The sequence below is a fragment of the Falco peregrinus genome, chromosome 1 (genome assembly GCF_023634155.1).
Source record: "Falco peregrinus isolate bFalPer1 chromosome 1, bFalPer1.pri, whole genome shotgun sequence".
Lineage (NCBI taxonomy): Eukaryota > Metazoa > Chordata > Aves > Falconiformes > Falconidae > Falco > Falco peregrinus.
The window spans coordinates 73116060-73138449 of NC_073721.1; positions in this window are offsets into that span (position 1 = coordinate 73116060).

Here is a 22390-nt window from a genome sequence, read left to right on the forward strand (position 1 = left end):
CCTTAAAATAATAGATATTTCTAACAGGTACATTTTTCTGTTCTTCAGGTAACGCTGTCTTAGAGCTAGATTCAGTAGTATCTGCCTGAACTGAATTTACTGTTACTTCCACTTAGTACTATTATGATTTGGATAAACAGGAAGACAAAACACAAAGTCTGTAATAAAGTGATGTATTTGCTGATACTCATTGAATATTTAAAACACAAGGATGCAACTTAAATGTTTCATTTCGTGTGTATGTGGGTGGTGGGATTCTTGTGCTTATTATAACAATCTAGGAAATAATTACTGAGTATTAAGTTGGCCAGGGCTGAATTATTACCAAAAAGAAGCAAAATACAAACAATACAAAGGATAGGAGAGTGACAAACAGGATCTATCTTATCTCTTTCCAGAAGTAATAAATACTTTCAAGATCAATGAGGTCTGCTTTATGAAGCTAAATTAATACACAGCAGACAACCAACCAGTCTAATATGTTTACAAAAATACAGCCATCTAAAAGGTAAGACCTTACTGCAATAAGGTTTAATAATAGACTTTTAAAGAAAGAATAACTTTTACACAATGGTGTTTAAAATCTGGTGGTCCTGCAAACAGCTACGGATTGGAAGCAGCCTATTTCTGCAGGACTATGATATTCTTATGTATCTTACCCTTCATTGGAAAGTGGAGTGGGATTTAACCTATAAAAAGAAAATAAACTACTGTAACACCAGGTGTGGAATCTGCTTATAGAGTATGTACATTGACTTTTGTTGTGGGTTAATCCCAGCCGGCAGCTCAGACCCACGCAGCAGCTTGTTCTCTCTCCTGCAGTCAGATGAAGGAGAGAATCAGAAGTGTAAAGGTGAAAAAAATCATGGGTTGAGATAAAGACAGTTTAATAGGGATGGCAAAAGCTGCGCATGGAAACAAAGCAAAATATAGAATTTATTCACTACTTCTTGTCGTCAGGCAGGTCTTTAGTCATCTCCAAGAAAGCAGGGCTCCATCACACATAATGGTTACTTGGGAAGACAAACTCTGTAACTCCTAATACCTCTCCTTCCTCCTCCTCCTCTCAGTTTTAGCACTGCTGAGCACAGCACCGAGCGGTACAGGATAGCTGTTTGGTCAGCTGGGGCTGTCCTGGCTCTATCCCCTCTGCACTTCGTGTGCGCTCCCGGCCCGCTTGCTGGCAGGGCAGTGTGAGAAACAAAGACCTTGATGCTATGCTGTGCAAGCACTGCTTGGCAACAGCTATAGCATCCCTATAGGATCAGCGCTGTTTCCATCACAAACCCAAAACACTGCACCATATAAGTTGCTATGAAGAAGATTGACTCCATCCTGGCCAAAACCAGTACAATTTTACATGAAAAAACCCTCAATATTCTGCACTGTTATAGTGATAACTTTAAAAACAGATCCTAAAACATGATCACAATGTGTGGTCTGTTTGTTATGTGACTACCATTTCATCTCAGATGAATGAGCACACCTGTTAACTGGCCAGACAACATGGTAGGAAGTCTAGGTTCCTAAATGTAAAACCGGTAAAGCAAAACCAGAGACAAGTATATATCCCTTTTCCTATGGCACCTACAGTATAATGGGAATCATAGCTAATGATCTGAATCCAAAGGCCAGCCTTGTTTTATGGAATGCTAACTCCTTGTTAAGCAAAGCTGTTTGGGCAAAAGAGCATACTATTGATTTTAAAATTGATTTTGGGTTTTTTTGGGTGCATGTAAAGGTTGGCTCACATATCACAAGGTTTTGTTGAATTTTTTTATGTTGTGTTTTGTTTTGCTGCAGTACAGCCAGTGTTTTCTATGATAGAGTTAAGTTTTAACAGTTTTGCGTCTGTTCCTCCAAATCAGTTATTTTCATATCTATTGGTTTGGACTAAGTCTGTCTGTTTATTTTTAGCTATTTGTATATTTGCTATTATTAAGAAAAAGCTCAAATAAATGAAAGATAAAAGAAAACTTATGAAGTACAGTAGCACAAAACATGATACATTTTCTAGTTCATTTAACAATTTATATTTCAGTCCTTATATAGTTATTATAATCATCATTAATCACCAACTTCGAGATCAAATTGAAACACAGAAGAATGAAAAGGTCAAAGCAATGGAGAATGCTACAATCTTTCAGAGACAATATGTGGTATTAACATTCTACTGCCTTATGTGACAAAACCAGAAAATGGCAAAAGATTAATACGTTCTTGTGATGAGAATTGTTATGGGAAACACACCAGACAAATTAACCCGTTCTTTTTTTGGTCATAGAAGTAACAATATTGTATGTTTTAGCTCCAGAACCTCAGCTTGACTAGTAGAGAGACCATATGAAATAAAGTTAAGAAACCCAGCTGACTTTTAAAAACACTTTAAAGATGTATTTTTAAAAGTATTCATAGTTTAGAGCATTAAAGTTAGATTGGTCCCAACTGTACAACATTCATACTGTCTTCATTTTTTTATGGAATTGCTGTTAAAGTCAGAAAGAACGAGGTGCTGTAAATTCCTTGTACCTTGAGTTTCTCAAAAATCTAGTTCCACGCTCAACTCAGTAATAACATTGCTTTTAGGTCCCTAAATTATCATCCAGAAATTCAATCTAGACCACAGTATCCTCAGTAAAAATGTGCTTCACCAAAGCACAATCTCACTAAGCCAAATTTACATGAACAATAAAAGAGAAAAATGCTGAATAAATAAAAATCGATCACTAGTTTATTAATCCATACCCTGACAGAAGGTAAAGGAGTACTGAGTAAAACGGGTACATGGCAAAATTTAGCACCTGGTAGTTAGTTACCCAAAATGCTATGCTATACGTTATTATCAAAAAAAGAGGGGGAAAAAAACACCCACCTGTCCTCTAAAAATATCCACTAATGTCAGAAAGTAAGGAGGAGAAAGTAAGTGAAGAGACTGGGTTTGTGTTTTTCTCTTCCAAGAAAAAAGAATTGAGACCTAGATCCTGAATGCCGGAAGTTCTGCTAGAAACTGGAACTTAAAGGAACCATCCAGTATCAGTATGGAACAGACACGGAGATGCCTGTCAGTACCTGTGTTGATACTGAACTGCCTGCAAAACGGTCAGGTATCATGACATCCTAGGTGAAAACACAAGGAGTTGTAGCAGGGGAGGTAGTTTGTATATTTGTTTGCATTTTTCAGTTTGGACATAATGACATATATGCTTATTTACTGTTCTTGGCCTGAAGTTTGTATATACTTGAAATTGATTAAAATGCCTTTAGAAAACACAGTATCATTAAACACATTTTTTTTATGAGACCAGGACTAGCACTTAACTATCCTAGTTTAAATGTCCAGACAACTAGAACAGATTATGCTTATCTGATACACGGGAAGGACAAATATCTTGTTACTAGAGCTCCAAAGCTAGTAGGATTTGGTAATCAGTATTAATTGTCCATCACAACTGAGATTTGGGACAAAAAATGTGAAAGTTAACAAACACATGCGTCTTTTATCTTATTGAATGTGTGAAAACATAACTTTTGTAGTGTTGTCATATATATAAAATATACCTTCAAAAACAGCTCTGCTCATCCTGTTCCACTTCATATGGTAGTATGAGTATTCATACTGTGAGAAATGCATCTCACAATATGTTCTATAAACTCGGAGATGCATTGGAATTCATACTTACACAACCACACTGAAGAACTGAATTGGTTATGGTAATATTTAGCTCAAATGCACCCATTTTATTCAAAAAAAAAGCACAAACATAACAAGTTTTGGATACGTTTAAAGTTTATTCTAGGATAAGAGACATCCTTTATATGTGACTTTTTGTATCTAAGGCAAGAAAGTGCAATTTCAGTATAAAATGTATAAATAGTTTTGAAGTTCAGCAATAACAAAGGTTTAGATTAAATAACCAATACTGGGTATATTATTTTATTGTATTAATTTCTGTAAAGTGGAATCTATGAAACAAATAGTAAAATTCTGTATGTGAGACACTTTATGAGCAATACCTGTGAGCTGACCTGGAGGGTTTAGACTTGTTATCTGTAAGTCTTGTCAGTATGTGAAAGAGCAATGGGAAGGCTAAAAGCTTTATGACAGTTGTGTATATAGGCATATGAGGAAAATTCTTACATCTGAGGTACAAGCCACAACAGTTCCAAAAGATATCACAAATGTAACACACCAGCTGTATTCTGGCTTTACAGGTTATCTATGGCCTGTAGATATATTTACAGTTCATCCTTGATCTCTGGCTAACAACTTGTTTACTTTGGCTACACAGCAGGGAAAGGAATTGGCCCTCCAAGCTGAAGTAACTTCGGTTATAGTGCCACAACTAATTTTTACCGAGCACAAAAGAAATGCATAATTATACTATTCTTCCCATTTAATCTGCTTTAGTATGCAAAACCCAAACACAACCAAAAAAAAAAACCCTTCACTTCCCACACTTGTAATGAAGTCCAGCAGCGTGCGTTACAGTAGAAAAAACAAGCACATTACTTCAGGCAGTGATCTGCTTTGGCTTTTTCAATCATATTTTAGATCACTTTTACTGGAGTGTGTTAATTGGTGTTCCTGTAGTCCTTTTAACAGGATTTGATTGTTCAAATATGGAAAAGCTGTCTTCACATTGTCAGGCAGTGTGAAAGGATTGCCTTAACCTTGTAGTCTGCTAAGAAATGGAATGGGAGATAAATAAAGTGGAGCTTGAACCAGATTACTTCTGCTCTTAATACCAAGGGTCAATTAGCTGTATCACCCACCTGCAGACAGTTCTGTTCTTTTGCCCAGTCAGTAAATGACTTTTTCCAGGACACTGACAACTGTTAGGAATAGCCACCTCCAATTTTAGGCTTGCTAAGAACTTTTTAATTTGACTCCTTTTTGGATTGTTTTAACAGAAATAAAGGATTTTTGCATCAAATTCTGTGAGGGTTTCCTGCATTTCATATACCAACCCTCTTTATTTTTTTGTCTCCCTGGTAATAAAAACACTGTGCTGTTTTTCTTCTTTATAAAACCTGGATACCAAATGTATTCATTTGCATGAGAAGGACTGTTTCAACAGCAATAAGTCTTAGTGTCCTTGGAGAGAAGGGCCTTATTCAGCATTCAGCAGAGGAACTTGAACTGCCTGAATCTGTCTCATTATATAGGCCATATGCAGTAAGCCACAGTGCCTAACAGCTGCTGGTGTTAGGATTAAGGGGAAAATATTTAATTTGATGCAAAAGCACGTGTGTCATGATTTCTGCTGTAGATTCTACCTGCTCCCTAGGGTGCATGCTAGATATATGGCACAGCGCTGAAATCATCTAATTGTGTCAACAAAATATGTTGATGTTTGTTTAAAATAAAAATTAGTTTTGCAATAAAATCGATTAGTTGATGGTTACTTCACTGTCACTGTGGCAGATACAAAGACAAAATTGTTTTGTTTAATCTCGGGGGAGGGTGGAGAATTCTGGTGAGACCAGAGCAAATATACAGAACATAAACTTGAATTAGTCTTTCTATTTAGTAAATCAATAAAACAACAGGGAAATGTGAAGAATAATCTGGATCATCTATCAAAATGGGTTTGCGTTCCAGTTCTCACTGCCACGTAAAAAATGCTTTTAGCATTCTAGTGCCCAGAAGCATCCAAGACAAAAGGGCAGAAACAGTTTTCAGTTTGCAGATGTACTGCCAATGATAAAAAACAAGGGAAGGTGAGAACTAGCAAGCTGCTTCCTAGAAACTCTAAACTAGACCATCCTAAAATTCCCAAGTGACAGCTCGTGTATATGAAGATAAATCTTTGCTATCTGCAGTAATGAAGAGTGTATTATATGCAGAGTGCTAATAAAATGACATGAGGAAGAAGGTATATCTTAGATTTGGAAAAGGTGGCAATTAAAATCAGGTAAGAAAACATAATGATGTCAATAACGGTAGGTATCCAGAAAGCCTGCTTCTCTCGATCAGGAATTGGATCACGATTGCAGGCATAGTATTTATGAGAAAATCTGATCATAATACTGAATGAGTGGATTTGTAATATTTTCAAATTCATAAGTGATGAGTTGCAATTAGTTAGATAAAGTGGATTCTGAAAAAGTAATTAATCTACTGAAACAACTCAAATTAGTATCACTTTTTACTCCTTTGGGAGTAAAGTGTGCACTAGTTCCACTTCACGCAACACACTAACAGTAAAAAGAAACTGTAACAAGGGTGGGGAAAAAAGCTTATAAGAGCAAGAGGAACAGCAAGTGCAACACTGATAAGAAAATGCTGCTCAGGAGCATAAATTGCTTCTATTGCTTCCTTGAAGAGGCAAGCCTCTACGTGACTCTAGATTCCTCGTTGCTACAGATTAGGTAATGTACACTTTACACACAATCACTTTTTTGGTCTTGAGGATGTGCGCTATTTTTCATGGCAATGCCCTGATAAAGAGTCATAGATGATGGTATTGCATGTGACAATGAAGAGTGAACGTGTGACAATGCAGCTGTTAGGGGGTAAAGGTACACTCAAGAAATGAATGACCCATTGGCTTTATGTGAGGAAGTCATCAGGTGCTCCATTTCTGCTTTTAATTCAGCAAGGCTGACAAGGACCAAGAATAACTGCCAGATTAAGATGTTCAGTAGCCTGCATATACTGAATTACTGTTTTAATTCCAATTAAATTCCAAATAAATTCCAATTCCAATTCCTCGGGCTGATTACCCATATCATGTCTTTTACCCTTCCTACTAGATTACCACTATCCTGCCAAACTGCTGTATTTAAAGTATGTAACTGATGCATTTTAAGGAAAACTGCAAAGATAACATGCAAAAACACTTTGGTCCAGAGCATATGAAAATGTCATGAAGAGACGTGCTTTCTTATCGTGGTGATCAGGAACATATTGTATGTAATTTCCCCCCACTTCTGCTTCCCCCCTTCTCTCCCATCTATGAAATCAAATCAGGCACTTCCTGTGCAAACTGCCAAGAGATCTCAAAGTAGAAAATGGGCTCAGAACTGTGTTATTATACTGTATATGTGTTGCCAACAGACACACAGGAAAACTTTTCAACTGCTCCTTTTCCAGTGCTTTGTTTAAGCTTCAATTTTGCTTAAAGTTGATTCAAAAAATGCAGTTGCTACAGTAATTATAATAAAAAAGGGGAGGGAATAAAGTAAATATAAATGTTAAATGGGAGAGGGAAAGACAGAAAGCTTCTTGCTACTGAAGCAGAGATTATAAATTAGTGCTGCTGTGCTGCAGAACAAAACAGTTTGGTGGACGATCATTTTTGCCAGAAATGAAAACCTAGCAGAGCAATATTTTGAAACATGTCATTACCCTCAGGGTGGAGTCTGGCAAAAGAGTGAGGTTGTTTTGCATGTTACCTTTGAAACTGTGTGGTTTTAAATCTTAGCTTGTGCTTTATTGAGATGCAATTTCAAACACACATAAAGGCATACTGTTAAAATAACCATAAATGTTTATTTTATTTACTGTTTGATCACCTCCCCTGTAACCACTGACTTCTTTCTAACTATTATAACTGTAGTTCCTTGCATTCAAAGTGGTTCCCCAAGGACAACAAAGAGAGCCAATAAATTCAAAGGCAATAGTGTGAAATGAAATATAAGTTTGGCCTTTTATGTGCAGCAACCAGCTATACAAAATTTATGCTTTAAGCTGTCAATTAAATAAGCAGCCAGAACTTTTTCTTAGTGACTAAATAACATCCTAATACTGTCCAATATTAGGTGACACAGCTTTAATAGGCCACAGTGGTGCAATAAGGATGACTAACAACTGATTGTGGGTTATCTGATTACCGCGTAAGCAATGTAGTCTAAGCCCTACATGTGAATGAAACAACCACAATGGCAATTTGTAAAACTCACACAAGAAAATTATTTTAGCATTATTTATTAACACTTCAGAAGAGAAAGTAGGATTAGGATAGTCTTCACATGTTACTTACTGTTTGCTTGTGCTTCTCTTGCCCTCCTCCATTTCCTTTGTTCCTACAAAAAATGCATCAAATTTCTTGTGTAGAGTATTACACTAGCAGGTGATCTTTCTGAACATGTATTTTACCACTGCAGCCACGCATTCATCCCAGCCTATAGTCTTGTGATGGACATTGTCCTAACATGGACCAATTGATGGTTCTTGCCCAAAAGAGATTCATCTTGATAATATGAGGATTTTAGAAGAAGGTCTCATTTTTAATTTTAAATAAATGACCTGTTATTCAAAGATAGTTGAATTGGTATTGTCTATAAACATAAAGTGTTAGTGGAATGTCTGAAGTCTTCAAAGTTGCCAAATAATCATTTTATAACACCAGACCCCCGAGATGACAAACTTCATGATAAGCATATGTGAGAGTTTGGGATACAAATCATTTTAGAAAATTAAGATATTGATGTGTGTTAAAATGAATGAAAGCCTACAGTATTTAATTGCCTGAAACAGTAATGTAATATGGAAATCATAAGATATATTATACATGTCCTACCTTAATTATGGTTACTTATTCTGATTTTCATCAGCATTCTAGCAGGCTGAAGCAAAAAAAAAAATTCTGCAGCACATAACCCTTTATGAGCAAAGTTCTAACAAAGGAACTCAACACGATGCTTGTGGAAAGAGATGTACATAGTGCTCATGAGTAAGATAAAAAAGTCAGAGAGATCACACCAGCGTAGTTAAACTAGTAGGATTTCTGAACACAAATACATCAAGCAGTACAGGGACTGTGTATGCAGTAACACTGATAACAGAGATGCTAGTTTCTGTAAGAAAGAGGGGGAAAGACTGTATTAATGATTACTGCATGAACTGTTTTACTAGTAGAGCTTGCTTCCTTTATTACATGGAAATACTGATATCATTTTAAAGTACTCTTACTCCAACCTAAGAGTTTTCCAGTAAATTATTCAGATTTTAGTCATATCATTTAACGGTTAAGGAGCAGGATCAGCAAATGGCACAGCCACTGAGTAATTTTTTAAGGTGTCAGTAAAATTGCCCCTTAACATTTCAGTACTGAATCAGTGCTGTGCCTTAGAAAGTGAAACATTTACTGTCCTTGACAACATTATCCCCACTAAATAATTTATTTTTACCCATATCAGTCCATAAAATGTTTCTTAGAACTACTGGTACCTAATTTTAAAGGAGGCATTTTTTTCGTCAATTGAAATGTTAAAATTTCGCTTCTTATTATAGGTGGAAGCCCCTTATAATACATATAGCATACACCTGACTAAATCAGTTATTTATAAAAAAATGAGCATGGGAGACACACACACACACCCCTCAAAATGCATATTGCAGGAAAAGCATCACTTTAGCTTCCAAATAGAACTGGGTCAAAATGATACAAAGCAGAAGTAGCAGACACTATATTTTGTCCAAAAATTTATTAGCCTTTGAGATTTTCTAAATGTTTGAGCTTTTTGGAGTCTCAACCTCTTTAGTGAATGACCACAGCAAATTACATTAGGCATTGCGCTAATGAGGTTCTGGTATCCCTATGTTCTGAAATGTATGATGAGCGTTTTTGCAAAACATTTGTTTCAAATACTTTCATGTGCTTTAAGGAAAGTAAAATAAAAGTACAGCATTTCTGAAGTGCTCCTTTCTCCTCCCATCCCCTCATGGACATATTTCAAAGTATGATTTTTTGACATAGGTATAAATTACAGTTTGACTAAGAAGTACCGAGTCCTGCTTTGATTAGCATTTATGGAACTTGTTTCTGGATGTGACAGCCTTTCCTATTCAGGAAATCTTGACCTGGATAATCAAAAAGAGGTTGTATGCTACAGCACTGCAAAATGACTGGTGTAGCACTTCAGCACAGACCCTGTCCGTGTTTCAGAGTGAGCCACAGAGTAACTCTCAGACTTTCACCATCTTGGGCCATCTTCCTTTTACTAAAATAGGCTTTTCCACCCTACCAAGGTGTACTCAGTATCTGCTTTTTTTCATCCACTCTCCAGGCTGAAAGCAACATTAGATGGTATTAAAAACAAATAGCTATAAGCCCTGGGGGGAAGGGAACAGAACAGGGCTAAGGTGGTTCCTTAGTAACATTTCTCTGCATCAGTGACTATAATAAAGATTTCCTTTTGACTTTCTAGCTCCAAAAGTTACATATTACTGGCTGATGCAGAGCCTCAGCTAATGTTTAAAAAGAAGAGGCTGTTGAGTAATTTGCAACAACAAAAATATATTCCTAATGAACCTTGAAATGAGCCTTCTTACTGAAGCTGTTCCTATACCTGAAAAGAAGCTCCAGTAGTTCACACATCACTGCCTACTGTATATGGAACATAAACCACTAAAATCCCTGACTAATATATCTTAGAAGCCTAGAGTAAATGGATTTTCAAAATGAGATTGTAAAGTTGATCTTAATCATAATATCTAGGTGAAGTTATTATTGTGTTGTGGGCTTTTAAGATACCATTCTGCATATTGTATGTACGTCATTCTTTATCATGGAGAAAGCCATAAGCATCTTAGATTTAGCCCAATTCACTACCTTTAGCTACCTTCAATAACATGCTGTTATAAATTCATATAATTTATAAATCCATATAATTTCAAATAACTAATAGTTTTAAGCATAGTAATCAGGTTCTGGAACGTCTTTCTAGTAGTATTAGTGGGGCAAGACATTAGCTATGATGGAACTAGATAAGTTAAAGAAAGGGATCGGATGATGCAGTTGCTTATGATAGCAGAGGCCTGGACTTGATAACCAAAGAGATCGTTTCTAGTCCTATCTGCTGGAGAAAAAGAAAGATACTGATCACTCAGATTAGTGAAGCAACCTTATCTTAGCAAAAAGCTGAGCTAGATTCTATCTCAAAGTCATAGCAGGTATGGTACAGGGAGACTGATAGAAAAGAAGTACCTAAGCAATAGTATAGAGGATGCTCTCCCATCTTTAAACAGTACAATATTGCCCATGTGCCTGAATGTTTTTCTGACCCCCCCTTCCTCACCCAAAATGAAGGAAGAAACAGCCAACAAAATCAGACTGATTTTTCCTTAGTAAAATCGTAATTTGAGTTTGAAGAACCCAAAGAACAAAGAAACTTACGTCTGTCTACCACTGTGTCAAAAGACTGAAGTATTAGATTGATCTATCTCATGATTTTTTCCCATTGAGCTGCTATAACACTGGAAAGGACAGAACATCTGCTTGCACAGTGGGGTGGGAACACAGAGGAGCCACCCAGAACGGTGCTCAGCTGGCCTAGGCAAACCACTGCTGCTTCCTGGTGTACTACTACGTAATGGAATTGTTGGTGACCGGAATTGGTACATCTTCTGTGATAAACATAAGTTACTAAAAATAATACAATGCTTTGATGTGGGTGGCATGTTAATTACTTCTGATAAAAGCACCAACTGCCTTTGTGTCCCATGTCTGAAGAAAAGTTGGATATTTTATTCAAAAATCAGCAATAAAATCATATTTTAATTGCCATTGGAATCTCTGTAGCTTTTTTACAAAATATGGGCCAGAAATTAAGTTACCTCAAGAGTGCTAAGAGAGAGTGCTAACACAGAATGAGAGTGTGCAGTATATTGCCAAAACAAAGGGATTTGGTGTCTGCAATAAATGCTTCTCTATAGCTATCATTAATAATAGAAACAGATTTGGTTTCAGTTTTTCCTCTGGTACAGTCACAGCCAAACCTGGGCTGTATGGTGATTATAGAGCTAAGCTTCAAATGTGCCAGAGCTGGTTGCCCTCCAAGCTAGTGGTTCAAAGGCTTTTTGTAAGCTTTGAGGATTACTTTTTGCATGTTTACCCAGTGTATGTATTTATACCATGATATCTTTGGAGGTGATGGTTCTGGTTTGTCTTAGGACTGTGTCCGTTTTTCCTCTCAGCTACTTAAAGTGGTTCAAGCAGCCTTTCTAGAGTTTCTTTACAAGATGCCAGGTTTAAAAAGCCCTGCTTGGTCAGACCAATCATCCATGTGGACCAGCATTCGGACTCCTCCACAAGCAAAACCTGAGCTTGATCACTTTCTGTCAGCCTTTACCCTGCCCTTCTGAAATCCCTGTATCTAGCTTGCTGTGTGAGGAACTGCAGAGGGTACGTCTCCATCTGGAACAGCATTCTGTTTTGAAGCAGAATGCCTGAATTTGCCTCGTCCCCTTTTGAACCTGTAGATACTGTCTGCTTCCGCAGCTTCCTGTTACACAAGTTTCAGAAGTTCACTTGTAATTGCCTGCTTTCCAAAAAAGTGTCTTCCTTTATCTCTTTTGCCTCCTACTATTTTCACTGAGTGACCCAAGGGTCTTGTTTCGTGTGATCTCATGAACACCCTCTTCATGCATTTTGTGAACCTCAATAATATCTTGTCTCAACCTTCTCCTCACCAAACTGAAGATTTCCAGCCTTTCAGCAAATTGCATCCAATCTTATTGATTTATTGACAAGACTTTCAGCAAATGCCATCTAGTTCTGGTGACTTATTGACATCTAATGTGGTTATTTATTCTAAAACTTGCTATATACTTGCATCAATTTTTTCTAGCCCTTCTGACTTACCTGACACAAATAACACTAACATTTTTCCAAACACCTTCAGCAGCAGAAACTAATACAAAACAGTTTATTTTGCTTCTTTACTTTATCTGTCACCTCTAAGTGCCCCTTTCACACTGTTCTCATCAGATAGTCCCCCTGATTCCCTAGCTGGCTTTCTGCTTTTGATATGAAAGGTTTTTAAAACCAGTTTGAGCATTCTTTGTTTACATTTCAAATTCTTTTTCAGCCCTTCTGATTTTCTTTCCTGTTCTCATTGAAACAAACCTTCCATTTTCTAGAAGTCACCCTTTCTCCAGACAGTTTCCTTAACTTTTTCAATGGGTTGTGATTGTTAGGGGTAGGGTGTTTGGACCATTTTTTTTTTTTTCTTCTTGAATTGTAGCACAGATTTTACCTGGGCTTTGATAGGAAAAATTTTAACAGCCTTCAATCTGTTAGTAAATGTCACACTTTTGGGGCTGTTCTTTTAATGTACGTACGTCGTCATCCCACACACACCCCTCACCCCCCTCACACACACACAGACACCCCTTCCCATCTTTCTATATTTCCCTTTCACAAATGTGGATATTCACATGCTAGATTTAGTTGCCTAATTATTGCAGTAACTTTTACTACACCCTTCCTGTCCCTGTTCCTCTCCCCAGAGGCAGGACACAAGCCACTTCCAACCTGCAGTTGTGTCACTCTGAGCCAGCTGCCCTTTTGCAAGTCTTTGGTTTCTCTCAGATTCTCCCTTCTCATTGTTCAAAATATTAATCTACAACACTGGTTGTTTTCTTCATCTGGCTCCATTATGATTAATTTTCAGGCCATGCTACCTGTGCAGATTCCTCCTTTAGAGAAATACTCCTGACATACCTATATCGCTTCATGCACACTTTTAGGCTTCGAATCTCTATCTACTCCTCGGGCCCTGAACAAAAAGCTGGCAGGATTTTAAAGAATGCTATCATTGGGGTGTTAGTCTTTGCTCTCCTGCCTAGCAGCCAGCATTTACCTTCCAATAGCTAAGGCTCGAGAAAGCACTTCATTTTTCCATGCTTATTCACTCCTTGATCTCCCAGTTGAATCTACTAGTAGACATCAGTTGCCTGCATCAAACACATACAGTTTAGAGCAGTAAGTTTTACTATGTTGAACATTTCACGTAGGAACCATGAATCAAAGGAAAGGCAACCACTAATGAGCCACATAGTGAGTTCCAGCTAAGTCAGATCTTCAGTTCAAGTTGACATAGACCATTAGCTCTTATTTTGGTTGGAGTACAAGCTGTTGAGATAGAGACATGACTTGCTATTTGACTTTATATGGCCCTTATTATGTAGGATATTAGACTGACTGATCATAAAGGTCACTTCTGACTTCAAGAGCTACAGTTCCAGGAATTATTGTAGGTGATAACAACATATAGCAATTGTCATTTCAGATCACAAAGATCAACAATGCTGAAAATAAGGGGTCTGATATTGCATTGCAAGTGAGTAATCCAACATAGCATAACATCTGGATGTAAATGAGTAACAATTAATTGAAAGCAACAATAAATCTGCCATGTTTTGTAAAGATCACATAGTAGCTTTTCATTTTCTTTACCTCAGTCTGTTCTTCTCCCACTCCATCTCCCTTTTACACAGTACATTAACCCATCTCGGACTGAAAGTAGACACACTGAGTAGAGGTTAGCACTGGTATGGAGGAAAGAAGTAACTTCTTAGCAAAGTCTTAAACTTCATAGGTGCTTAGGAAAAAATATTATCCTATGAAAACTGGGAAACAGGTCCATAGAAAGAGTTAATGAAGGTGAGATCAGCTGTGTCTATATACTCAATTAAAAGTAGGTCAATTTTGTCTACTCATTGGGCGTAGATTGGCAAAAGAGAAGCAAGAAAATCACATGAAACTGTGCAGATGTACATCTCAGAAATGTTTGATACATTTGTAAATGTTTAATCAGTGTTGACAATTTTGACATTTACCATCTGATTGTGTTCAATAGTCTTCAAACTCCTGGAAATAGTAGGCAAATGGATTTTATATGACCTCTGCAGTTTTAGAACATAAGTGAACATATATTGAAGGGCTATGGACTCAGAGGAGAAAGAGATGAATCGTTTTATTTCTAGCTCACTCATTATGCATTGCCACTGTTTTCTGCTAGTTTTGAAAATAAAGCAGTGGAAAAAAAGAAATAATGTGTCTTCCTAACCTTAAATAAAGCCAATGCATACTATAAAAACACCAAAGCAGTCAGTGTTGGAGATATCATGTCCAGCCACACAGAGCAGTAGGTGGTCGATACTTCTCATTTCCTTGTATGTTACAGGTGTGATTTTATACTAAATCCACACACACCACATACCAATAAAGCTGCTTGCTGAAGGCAAATTCAGGATTTAAACAGCATTTACTGTCATAAGCTGTAAAGAAAAATGTCAATTTAAAAAACCCTTTTTAACTCAAAACTATGCTTTGACTTACCTGTCTGTTGCCTTTCTCCATACATGTAGATTCACTGATGGCTTCTTAATGCTTTGATGTTTTTTCTTATGCATCAGCAGCATAGTTTGTATTCCATAAAGCTCCAGGCTACTATGAGTTCCTTCAGCTATTATTTAAAGACAGTGGAATGAATCCTGGACATAATCACATCTGATATCAACTGCATTGGTGTTTAGTTGTACGTCTGGGCTCTGTAGCTCCAGTACCTAATTTATATCATAAGGTGAAGAAGATCTCACCCTATAAAAATAAGACAAGAGCAAATTCTTGAGCACAAAGTAAGGAGCAGCTACATATAGCTGGTAGGCTGGGGCTTACTGAAACAAAATTGCTCCAATTTCTATTTGTGTGTTAATTATTCAGTATTTATAAGTGTTTACTGTGACAGATGGGGAAATGTGTCTGTGTCAAACTGTTTTTGGCACATTTTGCTTTGTGAATGTGTTTTTGTAATTGCCTTCAGAGATTATGTATTCTATTCTATTTGATACTGGAGACTGTTGATATATATATAACTGTGTCAGATGGTAGACTTAGTTTAGAATTTGGTGTCTTTGTCCCTTATTTTAAATAAAGTAAAAATTTATAGTCCTATAATCACCTTTCAAGAGTCATTCAGAATTTGTTCTCCAAAAAAAAGATGGCTAGCTTTTTTTTAAGAAATTATCTTTTGCATAACTCTCAACTTTCTTGACCAGTCAAGATTATGATCTCACTAATCTTTTTCCTGTCCACCAATATAACATCTTTACCTGTCATTTTTTAAGAACCCTATCAAATAAAAGATTAAATCCTGATTAGCTTTAGTAACAAGTATTCCTTCACTTTTATAATTTTTTTCTATTTTGCAAATATTACCTAGTCAAAATATGTCCTTGAGGACACAGGGGTTATGTTCAGATAATAAAATTTCCACTTCCTTCCCTGTTAAGCTGTCTTGGGCAACAATATGGGTTTATGCCCATGTTGTTCTCAACTGTTTCCATCAATGATCTTTAAATGTGTTTCTTGTAGCAGCACAACAGTAAATTTGTCTTCTTCATCACTTGTAAGACAGTGACAGGTCCATTCATCCCTTTAACATTTACAGAAATCATTATTGTTGGCTGCCACATACCAACATAGTTTGCCAGACTTTGTTTTGTTTTCAGGACATAATTCCACACCTGTCAGCATAAACCTGGTTGATATTTTTTATTAACTGTGAACATCTCTGGATGACATTACAAAAATATTGATTTAAATGACCTTTATGGTAAAGTCCAGATTATTTCTAATGTTTCTTAAAATGACTGAAAAATATTTTTGGTTCTCTTGTCTTCCTTTTTTTTCCCACTCCAGACACAAAGTTTTTCCATGAACTTTACAGATTTTATTATTTGAAGTCTGCATTTGTTTCCGCCTCACTTACCAAATTTAATCCTTTCAAGAAATCTTTCTTTCCTGAACATTGAACTCCATTTGGGGACTCTCAAATGCAGCAGAAGGCACTAAACCTTCTTCATCAGAGATAGGTAACCGAGATATAGCGGTTCAGCTGTATAGCTGAGACATAGCCATGCATCAGTACCTCACCATCCATTTCTCAGTATTACACAGTACTTTCTTTCTCCTCTAATTTTGTTCTTAAACCTAGAACATGTAATTTCTTCCTTGTTATAATTCCTGACACTTTTATTTCTTTCAGGGTTTATTTTCCCATCTTCCCCACCCCTTAAATTTTGTTATGATACGGAAATTTGCTGACAAGAAATATGCAAAATTAATATAAACTACAGAAACATTTTCAGAGTTGATAGTAATGAATAAACTACCAAAACAAATATTCTCATATTTCACAAACAGGTACATACGGTTCCAGCTTCTCGTACAAAAAGTATATATAATCATTCTCTTTTAACTTATTAGATAAGTCATTAGGAAATACTCCACACAGTTGAATCAATTTCCAGTATGGGTCTCAATTACCTAATTTTCTCTTTCTAAGAGCTGACCATTCTATTTTATCTATCCATTGAGACTTTTCCACAGTAAATGGAGAGAGTCCAGTCCCTCCAGGGGACAATTCATCTCAATAAATATAAACATCTAGGGCAGACGGAACAATTCTTTCACTGGAAGCGCTTCCTGTGTCCTTGAATCACTATAATAATCAGATTGAAATTTTTCCCAATTGTTGTGACATTTTGATCTAAAAGAATAATATCCGAATAGTGTTGACCAATGCCATAATGTCACTTTCTTATTTGTTTTTCTTTGTCTACTGCCTCTAGATCTTGGTATTTTACAAAACTACTTCTAAGGGCATGTTCCATATCACAACACTTCAGAGAGTTTCAGGTTTACAATTAAAAGAGCTATCCTATTATTTATAGGGTATGTCTCCTGAACTTTGAAAAACCTTTTTTTGAAAAATCACACACTCGATGAAATGTTTCTTTCAGTACCATAGCAGTGAGCTGAAGTCCATAGGTGAACCAATATTTCTGGGAGCAGAGAAAGAGTTCCATGTAAGCTATTTATATTTGTATAACCTTTTCTTTTCAAGTAGAGTCCTAAGAATGTTATAGTAAGACAATTAACATGAAAAATGAATGTTTTATACATTAAGAAGTGAGACCCTTTTTGAATATCAGCCTCATTAAATTCTTGTTATTTACAAATTAAGCAGTTTGAATTACCCTTGGATTTTTTTTCTGCTTTTCTGTTTCTTCTATTATTCTTATCAGCAACATTTTTGTCAGTTTAAGTGCCTAAATTTATATTGAGTATTTAATTATCTTTACAGCTGATAACAAAATGTGTTAAATAGGAAGTAGGTTGAGTTATTTCAATGATTTCCTGAATTGCAACAGGAAAAGAATTAAAGTTAAACAAAACTCTCTAAATGAAATTAGGGAAGTAGAATTCCAAAGAGAGAAATATATTGCTTTTCAATCCAGTCACAACAGAACTGAAGTCTGATCCAAAGCCGCTGAGATCAACAGGAGCATTTTCACGGAGCTGGCCTTGGATCAAGCTCCTGATGCAGAAAGCAAGAAGTCAAAGCTCTTTTATCTGTACTCATTGGACATGCGAAAATAAAGGAGCACCATCCTATACTCAAGTGAAGACAAAGAATCCTGATCTTGAATAAGTTGCTGTAAGTTCTACTCACATAGAATCTCACTAGGTCTCATAAAGAAGTTTGAAAAATTTATTTTCAAACTTTGTACTCCTAACAGTTTAGAAAGCAATCTTCTTAACATACTTTTAATCCATTTTCCACTAACAACAGAACTATTAGTCACTCAATTCAGACTCTCCTTTATACAAGTACATTTTAAATGTATATATTGCCTAGTACTAGAAGCCAAGAAAGCCACAAAGTTACCACAATAAAACAATGTTATACTCCACATATGGAAAAAATAATATGTCTGAAATATTAGAAAATAAGCATCATTTAAAAATTTAATTTGGTGAACAATTAATGCAATCCATGATTGCAATATGGTAACAAAGAAACCACAACGGCCTAAAGGCCAGGACCAATTTAGCACAGCAATGACACCAGTGACGTATTTTGATACTCAGTGTGGCATATGTGCATGTTACAGAATCCTTCACACTGCTTTTTTTACTATATTAACATTTCCACAAATCCACAAACAAGGTTAAATGTTGAGTCTGTTGGCAGTTGTAACAACAAATATTGTCTCTCCTCATTAGTGCTACATACTTTATGTCCTATCAATACAAACCCAAATTCTTCACTAAGCCCAGAGTCTTCAAAGGCTTAATTTTTGGTGACTAGTATATAATTTCTGATAAATTCAATTCTAAAATTTCTTCTGGAATTTTTAAAAACAATTATTGGTCCAATGATAAGTCATTTAAACCTCACTGTATTGTGCCCCCGACACAAAAATCACAGGAAGAGAGCACTGGGTAGGAAAGAATTAATTGCTTGAGCTTTTAATGTCGTTTTATTTTCCAGACCTGTTTTATCTTCCAAGCCACAAAAGCTATGATGCACAGTCCTAAGTAACATTTCCTCAAGTGATTCAGAGTGGTACCATACCATGTTCACAAATTTAACCTCAGCCTGGTGCGACTACATTCCCTAATTTCCCTCTTTGGTTTGTGAAAGTAGAGAAGTGACTTTGGTAGCATATTAAGACCTGCCTAGGCCAATGAGCCTGGGTCTATCTTTGTGCCAAAAATGCTCCAATGAAGTTTCTTCTTGATAAATATGAAATCTTGCATAGTCACTGCCACTCTTTCCTCTTTCTCTCTCAGTTTAGGAAAAAAAAAGTAGAGGGTGTGCTACAGATTGCAGGGACAATTTCTGAGGCGGTAAGCATATAGTGCTCTGTTAACAAAATTCATGTATTGGACTAGAAACTAATGGCACATTTTAAAGCTGATGGGCCAATTTTTAAGTCAAGTTAATTCATTTGGTTACTGAATAATGTAAGTGTGGGCATAAATTTTCTTCTTCCAGATACCTGAGTGGTGAAACTTCACTGAAATGCATGTGAAAAAAAATTATAAATTTTGCAGCACAGCAAATCAAAGAACATACAGTCAGATCAAAGACATTTTGCAATTCTAAAAATCATTGTGAAACACTTTCTAGCTGTATCCTCCAGAAATCACATCTCAAAGATACAGGTGGACTATCTCCAGAAGTGGAAATACTATTTGATAGAAAAATAAGTTTTTGTGGTTAAGAATTTGTTAAGAATATTTTAACAGCAATGGTCTTAAAAAGCTTTAGCCTTTCACTTTCTATTTTAGCTGTTTCCCAATTGATCACTAACCCTACCTGGAATATTGCACGTGCTAAAGGGCAAAGATTTTAAGAGGATATTTGATAGCTGGAGAGTTCAGGAACAGAAGAAAATGACTTTATAGCTAGACAAACTTCTTCCAAAAGATGAATGAGGCGTTTCTTCATCAGAAAAGCTGAGAAAAAACTTAATTACAGTGTGTACAAGGGAGAATAAGCACAAATAGTTAGCAGGTCTTCACTTAAAGACATAAGCAGGAGATATAACTGGAAGCAGAATCTGAGTACAAATTAGAAGGAAGGAACTGGGTGGTGGGAGGAGGAGAACTTAACAGGATACTTATGAAGCTAGGTAGGAAGTGACAGATTCTCAGTCTCATAATAGATTTGGATAAAACTTGGAGGATTTTAGGAAGTACTGCCTGAACAAAATCCAATTAAGAGAGGTCTATTCTAGGTAAAATAGGTGAAATGAAGTTGCTTCTTATACGAGTGAGACTACAATCAAGTGTTTTCTTTCTTAGCTCTGTGACTTAATTAAATAACCCTTATTTTGATAATTTATTTGACAAACTACTACAATGACATTGAGAATTATGGCTTTGGAGAAGAATCGCACAGCAAAACAATAAAACTCCACTTTGCAACTGCTCAGCACTACAGAGACAATGGAAAAATTTGAATAGAATATAGGTAAGATACACTGTATTTTTTTATATATATATATACACAGAAGTATTTTCTAAATCAATTGTGTGCCCAGAGCTTTGTCAGTTCTTTAAATACAGACATTATTAATGTAACATTCTGTACTGCTCAATAAACGCTGTCATAGGCTAGCATGTCCAGGCCTGCTTGGAGCGGGCTTAATCTGCAGATCACAAGCTACACAAGCTTTCATATCTCCTTTGGAAATTTTTTCATTTATAAATCCTTCTTGGAGAAGTTCAGTTAGGTTTTGGAGTCAGACTTTTAGAGCAATTTAGTTAGATTTTGGAGGCAAAACGATTTACAAAAGGCTATAATTAAAATATTTGTGACACAGTTGATTTAAATTGTTCCCTATAACATTCAAGGGCTATCACTCCTGTCCATCACGTTAACGAAAGTGAATGTTACAAAGTGCAGAATAGTGACCTAGTTTAAAATGAAACCAATATTTATTTTATATATTTTCTAAACATACATTGTTTCAATAGCATGAAAATATACTGATTAAACCATTTAAATCATATCTGAACATGAGAAAATTACAACTAAATCATATATTGCTGTTCTGAAGTACCAAGATCAGCTGAAATCTGCAACACTTTTTTTATTAGAGAGGTGAACACGGCTGGAATAAATTCATTTGTGGTAATCCATCATTGTATACACAGATTAAAACACAGATGAGCAGCTGTATTTAAGACAAGGAAGTTTATGCTCTTTGATTAGACATTTTTTTTCTCTATAGGCCTAGTAGGAATAGTATGCTTTAGTCCTAGGTAAGGACAGAGCTTACACATTTGTAACCTCTAATAGAAACTGAAAAATATGCACTAGCACCTATCAGTTCTAACAAGGTCTTCTAAAGTATTAAACTGTGGATTCAGAAAAATATGTTGGCTAAAAAGGAAATGACTTACAAAATATAGCAATTTTCAGCTTAAAGTGCTATTGAAGTGATTCTTATTTATGCACCTATAGCTGAATCCTGAAAGGTGTGACAAAACCCAGTATCTTTCATTGCCTCACACAGTAAATTCTGGCACCATTCACAGAGTTGCAGAATCACTGATCAGTTGGAAGGGACCTCTAGAGATAATTTTGTGTACCCCCCATGCTGATAGCATCACCTAGAGCAGGTTGCCCAGGTCTAGGTCCTGTGTAGGCTTTGAGTATCTCCATGGATGGACACCCCACATCTCTCTGGACAGCCTGTTCTGGTGTTTTACCACTCAGGCCATAAAGAAAGGTTTTTCTTATATTTAGATGGAATATACTGTATTTCAGTTTGTGAAACTGAAATACAGCCCACTGCCCCTTGTCCTTTCCTTGGTCACCACAGAACTAGGCTTTTGCACACATTGGTAAGATTTCTCCCAAGCCTGAATAAACAATGCCTTATTCATGTGAACAGAAGGACAAAACTTTCTAAGGAGCCAGAAGTGCGGGAAGACGGAGCTGTATCTATAGCAAATGCAACAAAATATATCCAAAGGAAACTTATTTTTAAGAGTCTGACTGTTTTTCCCATCCCATCACTCAAATTTGCATTATGTAGAAGCCAAGTGTTGGAGATGCCTCAGGATATGGCAACATTGATTTACTTGCCCCTTACCTCTGATGCCCAGGATGGCCATGAATACAACATTGGTTGTCATTGCCGCCTTGATTTGAACTTGCTGTTAAACATCAGAATTGTCAATATGTTCCTAAATAACCTGACCCAAGCTTTGGAAGTGTTATTCAAATCTGTGTGAGGAAAGTGGAACTGCTGGTGCAGAGCGAAGGTCACCAAACACTACAGCATCCTGTATAA